This window comes from Alexandromys fortis, unplaced genomic scaffold (genome assembly GCF_014885135.2).
Source record: "Alexandromys fortis isolate MF-2015 unplaced genomic scaffold, M_Fortis_MF-2015_v1.1 scaffold_0, whole genome shotgun sequence".
Classification (NCBI taxonomy): Eukaryota; Metazoa; Chordata; class Mammalia; order Rodentia; family Cricetidae; genus Alexandromys; species Alexandromys fortis.
The window spans coordinates 23,587,703-23,600,147 of record NW_026067949.1 but is presented as its reverse complement, the minus strand read 5'-3'; the positions used below and the strand labels follow the sequence as shown (position 1 = coordinate 23,600,147).

Below are 12,445 nucleotides of genomic sequence, written 5' to 3'. Positions count from 1 at the left end.
GTGTGGCATATGTCTGGGCGTTGGGGGAGGAGGTGTCAGAAGGCAGGAGAAGTTTCACCTTTCAATATTCAGCTCGCCTGGCCGGCTGTGGGCAGATCTCATCTGGGAATATTTTTCCATTCTAAAGGAACGCAGACGTGTGGGAGACGAGATCCCCAACGGCCTTTTGGTGCAGACAGACGCCAGACCACCTGGAGGGGATACCCGGGCTGCCCCGAGCCCCCAGCTTCTGGGTGTCACCCTGGCGCCCCCTGCCTCCCAGCCGTGTGGCTGCTGGGCCTCCTCCACCTGCAGGGGTCGCCCTGGGAGCGCGGCCCGCCCCCTTCCGCTGCGGCCTCCGCCCCCGGCCCCGCCTTGCTGGGTTCGCCGGGCTCCGCCAGGCCCCTCGGTGCCTCTCCTCGCGCAGCCGCCGCCAAAGCCTGGAGAAGTGGAATCTTGCCGCCGCTGCTCCCTGCGCGGGCCTCGCGGAGCCTCACTGGGCATGCTCAGTCGTTGGATCCAGTGCTGCTCTAAGTAGGAAGCTCGTGTGCTGCAACCCGCTGCTGATCTGGGCGCTCAGCGGACTGCGAGACCTAGGAGCCGGAGCCGGAGCCGATAGAGCGTCGCTTAGCGCTGGTGAGCCACGCTTTCCCCCATGCCTTCAGCCCGGGAATCCGGGGAGGGTGGTGGGGTGGCCCGGAGTGCGGCGCGGGAGCCCGGCAGCCGGCGATCCTGGCGGCTTGTGCCTCTGCGGCTGCCGCTCCGTTTCTGGCGGTCACCGCCGGCCGCCCAGCCGCAGCCCCAGCTGCAGCAGCTGCCGCTGCATCTGCAGCAGGCACCCGCTGCGGAGTCCTGCGCACCCCGCACCCGCGCCGCAGGGCCGGTGCTCTAGCTGCGGGCTCGCCCGTCACTCCCATTGCTCCTTCACTCCCATTCGCAGTTGGGGCTCGGCAGGGTAGGTCGAGGACACTGGGTCGCAGGGCTGTGCCCAGGCGGAGACTGCGGAGGGCAAAGTGCGGGTGGGCGCGGGCGACGAGCAGCGCACGCCCCCTTGCCCTGGAACCGGCCTGACCGCCCGGCGGCGCGCTCCTGCTAGACACTTAGAGACCTGGCCAGCGACTCCAGGGGTGCAGGGAGCCCTGCTGCCCAGAGAGGAGACGGGGGCAAAGTTCCTGTCTCTTCTGCAAAGCAGGGAGCGTTTTAACTAGAAAAATGGCTGTGTGCCGAGGGCTTGATCAGGGAAGCCGGTCATCGGGGTCCCGAACGTCCCACTGCTTCTCGCTGGGAGGAGTGGTGTCTCATACGCCAGAAATGACATTTGTGCGAAGAAAACTAGCTGGGCGGAGGGAGGGATGCGGAGTCCCGTAGAAACAATGAGAGGTGGTCCCTCCACGTCTTTGGCGGAGAGGCGCAAAAGGCCAAGGGCGTGTGGGGCTTTAAAGAAAAAAAAAATTGGAGAAATCAGATGGAGAATTGGGACCGTTTTTGTAGCCAGATTTCTCACAACCACGTTTGTCCCGATCACTTGGGGATGGACTGAGTGGTTGTAGAGGGCTCACGTGGAGAGAATTAGGTCAGTGTCAGAAGACCAGTGGGCTCTTAAAAGGGGTAGTTTGAAAAAGTCCTGTCATTGGCTTTGCATTGTGCACGATGGATGACTTAAATCAAAGTCATAAAAGAGCATCATAAAATGATAACAGCAATATCATTTTAATTTCAAGAAATAAGAAACTTTATGATGCTGCCCTTTTTGTTGTTTCTTCATTTCACTGACTTAAGAATAAATTATGGCAGATGCTCATCTGTTTCAGGATCTGATCTCTTACATCTTTTTTTTCTCTCTTATCATGATATTGCAGATAGTTCCTTGAAATGGCCATGGTAGACCTGAACTTGTGTGGCTGACCTTGTAGAAACAGGACACTCGAGGGATGTTTCTTTATGAACTTAGAAACAGGCTTTGTCTGTTTGTACCTTGAAAGCAGAATTTGCTCAACAGTTTCTCAGAATTCGGAGACTCTTAGTAGAGTCTTAGAAATGGCATCTGTTTGGAAAGATGGTATTTGTCCTGAGAATGGGGACCCCTCCCCCTAGGCAGACAGAAATGTGATGAGAGCCGGGTGTCAGGAGTGCAGAGTGGTCCCATCTGCGCTGAAGGTGGGGAAATGCCACAGGTACAGGATGTCCACCACTGTCATTTTGAACTTGATGTGCTAGATTGGTAGGTGCCTTCAGAAAGTTCTCAGAAATACCACACTTGCTCAGAACCTGTGAGAAAGGTCTCAGCTTGAGACCCTTTTCTGGTGAAGGTGCGGATGTCCTTTTACAGTGTTAAATCTCTCTCTAAACTGTTCACCTTCAAGGACCCGGCAGAATCCTCCCTTCTGTGACTTCATAGCGTAGGAGTTGAAACACTTTTAGGGTCTGCAGGGTTCCGGAGGAATCTTTTATGTTTCGTTTCTGTAATATGAACAGAGACTACAACATGACTACAACATTGTTTAGGGAAAGACAAATATTACAAGACCACGTGTGCAAGCAATATTCTAGAACAGTTATTTTGTATGTCATGTTTCTATTTTCTGAGGACTTTTCGTGCCAGAGGAGAAACAGCAAACAAACATTGGTTTCTTTTTCTGTTACAGCGGGAATCAGCACTTGAAACCCTTGCCATGACTGTTAGACATGTGTTCTGTTGCTTACCCAGACTAGTGGGTATCTAAATGTATCTATGACAAATGGAATCTTAGTGTCTCTCTATTCCCCCTACACCTTTAAGACAGACAAAACCTTTGTGATAAAACACCTTAACTATTCCAGAGATCTGCTACAGTGTTTTGTGAGACTGACAGCTACTTACTACAAGTCATTTAGGATGAGTTTTAGGAAAATACCTTCTTAAGTTATTACTGATTTTGAGGGTGATACTTTCCTTCCCTGGGTTAAGGAAACTAGCATTTGATCACGGTCTGTCACATGACAGGACTGATTTGCATATACTCTCTGGTATGTGGTATATGTGTGCATGCATTTATGTGTATGGGTTTGCAGGTACTAGTCATGTGCACATGGGGTGGTCAGAGGGCCCTTGTAATGTAGATCCTTATACTTTCACCTTTTTTGAGACAAAGTTTCTTCTTCATTGTTCCTGTCTATGTATGCCAGGCCAAGTGACCTGAGAGCCTTGGGGAACCATCCTGTCTCTACCATTCATCTTACAGTAGAAATACTTTGTTACCATCCTGTTACCATCCTGGCTTTAATGACCGTTCTGGGGACTTAAACTCAGGTCTGATGTTGTCTTGACATAAATGTCACCTGTCCAAGAAAGCTCCTCTAAGAGGCGGAGATTTGTGACCCTGTAGCACTTTCACTGTTAAGTTTTCTCTCCTAGGAGAATATTTCATTGTGTGCCATTTTCATTCCCTAAGCACCCTCTTGCAAGACATCGACGATTTGTTTAGGATGAGGTTTGATGAGAATAGCGTGTCTTCCAAGTGATGTGGGTGCTGTACGGCCCTTCCATATGTATTTTAAAATGGTTTTGTGTTCATTTATTTTCAGCCGTGTTGTCGTACTAGCAAATAGAATTAAATCTTGGGACGATAAGGCCTAATTACCCATTTTGGAGTGTTATTAGCACACGTTCTGTGTGACTATGTGTGTTGATGACATGTTTTGCCGCTGTGATGGCTCATCAGAGGCAGGGTGACAGCTCTATGATTATGGATCTGGTAGGAGGTGATAGAAAGACCACCAGGCAGGGCCTCCATAGACTTCGCTTGCGTGTCCTGCCTTCCCTTTCACTCCAGGTCACTCTGTGACTTGGCTGTGTCAGTTCACATCTTGGGGTCCCAGTCTCCCCATTTGTCGGATGATATTTGCAGTAGAATGTGCCCTCTGGTTGTTGACGGAGTCCTTCTTGGCCTGGCTCAGAGGTCTGTAATGCAGCCATTCAAGGAGGGAGGGATTCGTTTAGAGCATGTAGGCTGATTTTGTGCTTCTCAGAGCCTGTCCTGTCCTTGTTTTGTCTAATATCCTTCCTTCTTGGTCAGTTCCTGCCTCCTATCGAGTTTTTCCTTTGCTACAGAGTAACTGTCATAAATGAACTCTGTGGACTCTTGTCCTTCTGGGTAGGAGACAGCTGGGATTGGGTCAAAATGTATTTGAGTTGGAACTTTTTGTGTCATTTCCTGATCTGCTGTTAGGCTCCCAGGTCATCTAAGAAGATCCTAGCAGCTGCAGAGAAGACGTGCCGAGTCTTGGTTGCTGGGATCTGTCCTGCATGCTTTCCCGTGCTGGTTCCTTCACCTTCCGCCCTTAGTGAGAGTCGCAACTTTTGGCCGTAGGAATTGATTGTCACCGCCATTTGACGTGAGCATCTTTGGTGACTTGTGCGGGCGTTTATGGTCCGCTGCTGCCGTAGCAGGAGTGCCGGCTGGAGGATGATGGGATCGAGAGCAGGCTTGTTCCGAGTTATGCATGCATTGCTCTCAGAGTGCGCCCAAAGCCTACAATTGTTAATCTTTAAGTGAGGCAGGATAGGAAAGCCAGAGTTATCGCACTACTTAAGAACAGTGAGGACAGGGACACCAGTGTCCCTGGCCCTCATGGGGTAGGGGGGAGTCAGGGTTCTGAACCCCTGCAAGGAGCAAGGCTGGAACTACAAACAAGGAGGAGAGTGGTAAGAATGGAAAGTAGGGGGAGGAGGCAACTCATCATGTGGTGAAGACTGGAGAGCCTGGATCTGGTTTAAGGCATGGGAGGTCAGCACAGTAACTTACTAATTAACTAAGAACAAAAGACACAGACAAAGCAAGAAAGAATTAAAGGGGGGGGGGAATCCCAATGTATAATTTCCTGGTATATAAAATGTATAAAATGCATGAGTTCCCAGAGGCAAAGAAGAGAGACCATAGGGAAGAATAATGAGGTGGAAATATGCATTGAAGGTTTTCTTTGTGTTGGTGACTTGAGAATGTTAGGAAGTTAACCACTGTGCCCCTTCCCTCTTGTGGATGCTGCAGGATTTTGCCTGCTGGGCAGTACCTGGAGGTTCTGAAGTTTAGCTACATTGGCAAGTATGCTTCAGGAATGCTTGGAGTGGGAGGAAGTGTGGCTTTGTTATTTTTAGTTGTCTAAAAAATGCCGAGTTTTGAACTGAGCTGGAAGGAGGGGCGTGCGTTTGGGAGGATGCAACTGGAGGGGACTTTGCAGCGTTCTGGAGAGGAAGGGCGAGTTCCTTTGCCGGGGACGGAAGGCTTGGCATTACTGGTGGGACAGGATGTAGCATTTCCCATCCACTACCCTAGAAATCAGATCTGAATTTGTATGCATGGTAAACGTGAATGTTTTGTGTATGCAAAGTACAGTGCCCGCCTGAGGGCTGAGAGTCTGTCAGTGACATTTCCATCGCCCTCCCTGCAATGGTAATGTTGATGATGGAGCCGGAGCCTCATTGGCCTCCAAATGAGGAGAGGTGCCCGTTTTCCTTGAGATTACACCCTTCCAGTTTTGGGGTAAGAATCCTTTGTGAAGGAATGGGAATATTTTCATTTGGCAGCTTAATGGTCCATGAAATTGCTAAGTCTGGGAATCTGGTCTTGAGATGCTGAGTTCTGCCCTTGGGATTGAGTTAGTTGCAAAGCCAGACCAACACATAGAGCTTGTGGGTGGGCTACTGGAGCTCTGGGCCTTCCAGGAATGCAGAGTCACCCCAAGTCCCAGGAGCTGTGAAGGAACTCATTTTGAAAGTGCCCTGGGAACCAATGAGTATTTTTGAATTATGGCCCAAGGACGACAAGCAGAGAGGGCCAAGATGAAACATGGGGCCTATGAGAGCAGACAGGGCGAATGGCCGAAATGTGACTCCAGCAGGCAGGCCTGGAGATGTAACTTGGCATTTGTTTCTTTGCCTGCAGACCTCTTTCTGGCAGAACAACATGCTTTTGCAATTTGGAGATGGTGATTCTAGGAATTGCTGTTGGAATCGAGACAAGTGAAATCAAGAATTGCTTAATAGTCGGCTTAGTGTGGGCCCCCGTGCTATCACGCCCTCCGGGACGAGCCCGAGATGGCTAGAGGAAGCTTAAGAATGGGTGGCCCCTGGAATTGTTGGTTTTCACCTTGTTGGTGTTGGTGGTACTACTGGGGTGGGCTCAGGGGAAGAAGAAAGCTTCTAGGATTGAAATAATATTTTTACAGAGTAAATAACGCGTTTCAGGTAACACTTTAGAAATCCGTGCTTAGTGGGCCTGGATAGATCGCTCAGTCAGTAGAGTACTTGCCTTTGCAAGCGTGAGGACCTTAATTCAGTTCCCAGCACCCAGTAAAAGCTAGGCCTGGTGTCAGTAATCCCAGCGCTGGAGAGAAGAGGCAGAGAGATCCTCGGGACTTGCTGACCAGCCAGTCTCACGAGGTTTACCTTTCAGCTGCTTTCAGAGCCCACGGTTAGCTGGAAGCTGCCTGTTGGTGGCACGGTTATCTCCTCTCAGGAGTAGCTCTCAAGTGCAGATGTCATCTGAATACAAATCTACTAGCAGGGTCCAGATATGATTTCCAGACACTGGAAACTGAGTTTCTCTGTTAACTCTGGGAAGATTCCAGGATAGATTCCATCTGTATAAAATACAGACAAAAGCCGGGCAGTGATGGTGTACACCTTTAATCCTAGCGCTCGGGAGGCAGTGGGATCTCTGAGTTCCAGGCCAGCCTTGTCTATAGAGCAAGTTCCAGGAAAATGCAGAGCTACACAGAGAATCTCTGTCTTGAGAAACCAAAAATAAACAAAATACAGGGGAATCTGGTAGTTGGCTCCTGCAGGCGCTGGAAGGATGAGGATTTCAGGGCCTCCCCAGCAGTCCCAAGATTAGCCTGAGGTTTTGGCTCCTCTGGCCTTGGCTTGACACCCTCGGAGATATGGTGTGTTTCTCTAGGCATCCTGTGTGTTCTTTGCTGTTGACTGTGTTCTTAACTTGGGGTCTTTGTTTAGTTTGTTCAGTAGACTTGTTCTAGGCAAGGGCCAGGCTGCCTTCTACATTAAATAGTTTGCATTGCTGGGCAGTACCGTCTGTAGGTGGAAGTACCGTGTGTAGCTGGGCAGTACTGTGTGTAGCTGGGCAGTACTGTGTGTAGCTGGGCAGTACTGTGTGTAACTGGGCAGTACTGTGTGTAGGTGGGCAGTACTGTGTGTAGGTGGGCAGTACTGTGTGTAGCTGGGCAGTACTGTGTGTAGCTGGACAATACTGTGTGTAACTGGGCAGTACCGTCCGTAGGTAGAAAGGGAATCCTGGCATCAGCTAGGTTTCTTGGGTTGTTTCATTCTTGGTGGGCTAAGGTGATATAATTTGTGGCCGTGACTGAAGCCTGATGAGAACACTCACTTACCGGGGCGTAGATACCATGGGAAACACTCCTGAACCACAGGGTCTTCCTGCGTTAGAATGGAACTTTGGATCCTTGCCAAGACACAAGTTTCATATACGTCTTTATAGGCCATTAGCGAAGAGAGACTATTGGTAACACCAGAGTCCTCGGCTTCAGGGGCTCATTCCTTTGTGCAGCAAATGTTTATTGAGTACATAGTTGGTACCAGGCACTGTGCCCAGTCCAGGGAGACAGATGAGTGCGCCACAGTGTTGGTGGTGGCAGGGTGCTGCAGTGGAGGCCTGCTTGGGGTTTTACAGGGGTGGTGAGAAAGGAAGCTGACCCTCTTCTACAGCAGTGGGATGCTGCAGGGGCAGGGAGCTGTGGCGAATGGCTTCTGTGGAAATCCCCATTGCAGAAGCCTTTTCCTGGCTCCTTCTCCACCCTCGGCTCCCTGGAGCTCTTGCAGCCCATCTCTGCCAACATTGGGATCCTTTTGTGGGGGTAGAAATGTGGCCGGCCATTTATATCTCTGCAGATCCTGCTGGTGGCGCGCGCGCGCGCGCGCGCGCGTGTGTGTGTGTGTGTGTGTGTGTAGCACTTTTGCCCTGCAGGACACATTTGGCACTGCCTGAAGACATTTTGTCTTGCTCTTGAGTTAGAACGACTGGCCTTTGCAGGTAGTGGTCAGGGATGCTGTTGGCCAGTGTGCAGTCTATAGGGCTACCTTGCCCTGCGGAGAATATTGGGTGTTGGTGTTGAAAGATTAAAATCTTGGGGTTTTAGTATCGCTCTGTCATGTGGTAGCCACGTGTGCACCATGAGAGGGTTCTAGTTGGACACCACAGTTATGCAGCGCCTCGCCGTCCCCGCTGCACACAGGAAAGCTAAAGTATTCGTCATGGTTCTGAGGACCTCAGACGTTAACAGGGGTTCAGGGTTAAGACCACCACTTGGCAGGCACCAAGCCTTTAGCCATTATTATTACTTTTGGTTTACCAAGGTTTGCTTTATGACTCAAAGAGCTCACCTTTGGGGGATCCCTAGACCATCCCTCAGATGTACTCTGGTGTGAGGATTGGTTGTGTTTCTTGTAGTCCTAATTTGATTATCTTTCTCCGTTCCCACCCCTTGATTCTAGGGCTCTCAATAGCTTTGCCTTTCATCCTCCTTTTTTCCCAGGGACCCGAGTTTATGCCCTTGCCAAACCTTCCCCTAGAGGGCTGAGAGAGTGATATTTATGATTTTCCTTAGCTTTGTCTATTTCGGGAACGGTGAGAAAGCGGGAAGCAGGTCAGGGGAGCTGCTGCATTGCTTCCTGCCTGATTGTCACCGCTTCCTCCGCCGTGAGATTCAAAAGTGGGAGGCAGGTGGCAGTGCCTGCTTGTGACTCTTCCCTCTGCACCCACTAGCTCATCCCCCAAGCTAAGTGCGTACTACTTCCAAAATATCCAGTAACTGGGTCACAACATTATCTGCCTGCCAGGAATCATTTCTGAGAATCAAAGGAAAGACGCAGGCTTCCATCAGTGAGATTTGAAACATCTCTATGCTCTGTTTTACGGTTATTCCAAAAATAGAAATAGAGGAAAGCCTCTTGTCATCGCAGTGAGGTGGCTGTGTCTTCATGGCCTAGAACTGTGTCTTATTTTCACTTTGTAAAAGTATTCAGAGCCCTTTCTACAGGGAGATGAGCCTTTGTGGGCTCCATTCAATGGATCAAATTTACGGTTGAATTTTTGTAACAGGAGTTTCGGGTTTTGGATGCTGTCAACAGACTACAGAAAATGTAAAAACAAAAACAAAAACAAATAACAACCCCAAACAATCCTAAGTATCTTAGTTACGGTCCTATTGCCGTGGAGAGACACCATGACCAAGTCAGCTTATAAGAGAAAGCATTTAATGGGGACTTGTTTACTGTTTGGAGGGTTAGTTTATTATCGTCATGGTGGGGAGTATGATAGCAGGCAGACAAGGCACTGGAGCAGTAGCCAAGAGCTTACATTTTATTTGCAAGATGGAAGCAGAGACAGAGACAGAAAAAGACACAGAGAGATAGAAAGACAGAGATAGACAAAGAGGCAGAGATGCAGAAACAGGCACTGGACCTGGCACAGGCTTTTAGAAACCTGAAAGTTTATTCCCAGTGTACACTTCCACCAACAAGGCCATACCTCCTCATCCTTCCCAAAGAGTTCTACCAACTGAAGACCAATTATTCACATACATGAGCCCCTAGGGACCATTCTCATTCGCACCCTCACACCAAGGCACTTTTCTAATTCCTTCCCCATGACACTTTATAGCCAGGCAGTGGTGGCGCACGCCTTTAATCTCAGCACTTGGGAGGCAGAGGCAGGCGGATCTCTGTGAGTTCGAGACCAGCCTGGTCTACAAGAGCTAGTTCCAGGACAAGCTCCAAAACCACAGAGAAACCTTGTCTCGAAAAACTAAAAAAAAAAAAAAAACCCAAAACAAAACAAAAAAACCCAACAACATTAACAAAAAAGAACTCTCATAGAGGAAAGCTGACAGCTCTAGAACCTGCTACAGTCCAGGGTGATGGCATTACCAGCAGAGAAGCGCTCTGCTTCTCAGACCACTGCCTGTGTTTGGCTGGGTTTCGGGTGTGTCAGGCAAGTCTCGGCTCAGTCTGTTCCGCAGTGCCCCGCCACCCTACCACTTGTCTCTAGCCCTGGTGGAGCCCTGCCATTCCCCACAGCCTCCAGCTTCTTCCCACCACCATCGCCTCTCTCTCTAGAGTTTGCAGCCGTTCTCCAAGTCTCCTGCTCGTTTCTCCTCGGCTGTTTCTGATATCCTCTGCAGGTGAGGGCTTGCCCGTTCTGCCCCTCCAGAGACTCCTGCTGCCTGCAGGCTGAGAGTCCAGCTGCTTGGCATGGCACCCAACACCCTTGGTGATCTGCTTCCCCTGTCATGCCCTGGGCTTGCACGCTGCTGTTTGCACAATCAATATGCCTTGCATTCTTTGGCATTGGACAGAGGACTTCTGCTGCCTGTATCCATCCCTAATGGACAGTTTTTCATCTGTCTGACATCAGTCCTCCTACAGAAAGTCACTTACTCAGTACCCACCTCACCCCCAGGCTTTTGAAAGCACATCTTGCTGGCCCTAACCCCGGAGTTCCCTGTTCTGTGGTGTGACTTGTTTGAAGGCTGCATATGTCATGATTCCCAGGTAGCATCTGTGCTGCTGTACTGAGGACACACCTGGAAAGCCACTGCTGTGCTCCATCACCCAGGGCAGGGACCACTGGCTCTTCTCCTTGCTCCACGGGTCGGGGGTGGGGTGGGTGTTCTCACACCCTGAGTCCATCACCCTTCGTCTTCATCCACACTTCTCTCTGGCTTTTAAATTAATCTGTGGGTCCTTGTGGGATGGTTCTAAATTCCTTTATATTTGAGTTCCCAGTGTTGGAAAATCCTTGGGGATCAATATATATTGTTGAAGAATAGCCTTAAGAATGAAAAAATGTTTCTGTAATTTCAGGATTTAATAAATGTACCACAGAACACATTTTCTGCATTTCTGCATCTGTTGTTTCTTCTCTCCCTCTCCTTCCTCCTCCTTCTTTCCTCCCCTCTTCTTCCTGAGAATTTAAGGGCAATGTGCTCTGATGTTATGAGGTCAATATGACTCTACATGAAAGTCTTTTTTTTTTTTCTGTTGTTTTAAATTCTAGAATGGTTTGGAAAGAGAACCCATTATTGTTTCTAGAATATAGGGTTTTTTTTTTTTTTTGACTTCTTCAGTGTGACCAATGCTGAAATAAAATATGTTCAAAAGAAAAGCAGAGGACATTTAATTTAGCAAATAAAATAGCATAGAAATCACCATTTTATTTACAGACAAAACCACTAGATCCTACTGAATTGAAATGAGGTCATTTTAACTGAGACCACATAGCCAGATGACTTCAGTCATCACTGCTGCAGGTGAGAGAGGAAGGGCTCCTAAGGGTTCGTTCACTCCCTCGTGTTTCTATCGAGCATATGTTTACTGAGCCCATATTCTTTCCATAGCGGGCCCTTTGAGTGGAGATTTATGTCACTGTGCTCTCTTTGATAAAGGAGAAATCAGGGTCACCTTTCGATGGTCATAGTTTTATTGATAAAAGAATTTAGAGGTGAACTCAAATAGAAGCACAAGGACAGTTTTATTGGAAGATAATAGAAAACCTCATGGCAGGCAGGCTGTAAACTTTGGCTGCTTGGAGAAGGGGAATGGGTAAGAGAAGGGAAGAAGCCGTGCTGTTTAAATTGCCAGACAGGTCAGACACATTGTAGACAGTTTTCTTTGGGCTGCCAGCTCACATAAAAGTCACAAAGCCTTATTATTAATTATGGAAGCTTGATCTATAGCTTAGGCTTGTTTCTAATTAGCTCTTATAGCTTAAACTAACCCATTTATATTAATCTGTGTTCTGTCACATGGCATTTCCTCTCTTCCATTTTGCACCTCCTCGTTCCTCTCAGTCACCTCTGCCGACTCTCCCACACCTAGATTCATCTCCTCCTCCTTTTCTTCTCTCACTCCCTGGAAGTCCCTCCTAATTTCTTCCTGCCTAGCTATTGGCCATTCAGTTCTTTATTAAACCAATCAGGAGGCGCCTTGGCAAAGACCACGGTGTGCAAATATTCTGTAACACAACATGGGGGGAGAGAGGCTTTAGAGAAAGTAAGAAGCCCTAAGTGTTGGGGGAAAGCCCAGAGTGCTAAGAAAAGCATGCTTAGAAAGAAGAAAAGGGGGGAAAAGAAAGAAGAAAGGGAAACGTTAACCGTTTTTGAATAATTTAGAAAGGTGGACAGACTTAGGACCCTACATGGCTGCAGCTTCTAAGCCTCTGCACTAGAGGTGGGGATTCTGGGAAGGAAAAGTACAGAATTTCATTAGAGAACTAATTTCACCTATCTCTTTAGCCTGGCTTAAGGAGAGCCTGTTTTCCCAGGTCTTTAGCCAAGGTGATTAAACTAGCTCCCTTGAGACGTGAGGTCTCTCTACCTAAGCCATTGTTTCCTTCCTTCCTTCCTTCCTTCCTTCCTTCCTTCCTTCCTTCCTTCCTTCCTTCCGTTCGTTTTT

General features: G+C 48.7%; 1 protein-coding gene across 7 annotated transcripts in view; it reads left to right on the top strand.

The window, feature by feature from the left end:
- Positions 1-407: 407 nt before the first annotated feature.
- The window catches only part of Apbb2 (amyloid beta precursor protein binding family B member 2), a 316,947-nt gene continuing 304,909 nt past the window's right edge, over positions 408-12,445 (top strand). For 3 of the 7 annotated variants that reach the window (XM_050149869.1, XM_050149872.1, XM_050149868.1), the window contains exon 1: positions 411-615. The gene's annotated coding sequence lies outside the window, so the exon portion shown is untranslated. Of the gene's footprint in view, positions 616-12,445 lie in introns of all 7 variants that reach the window. The other 4 variants (XM_050149873.1, XM_050149870.1, XM_050149874.1 and 1 more) reach the window with 3 other exon arrangements.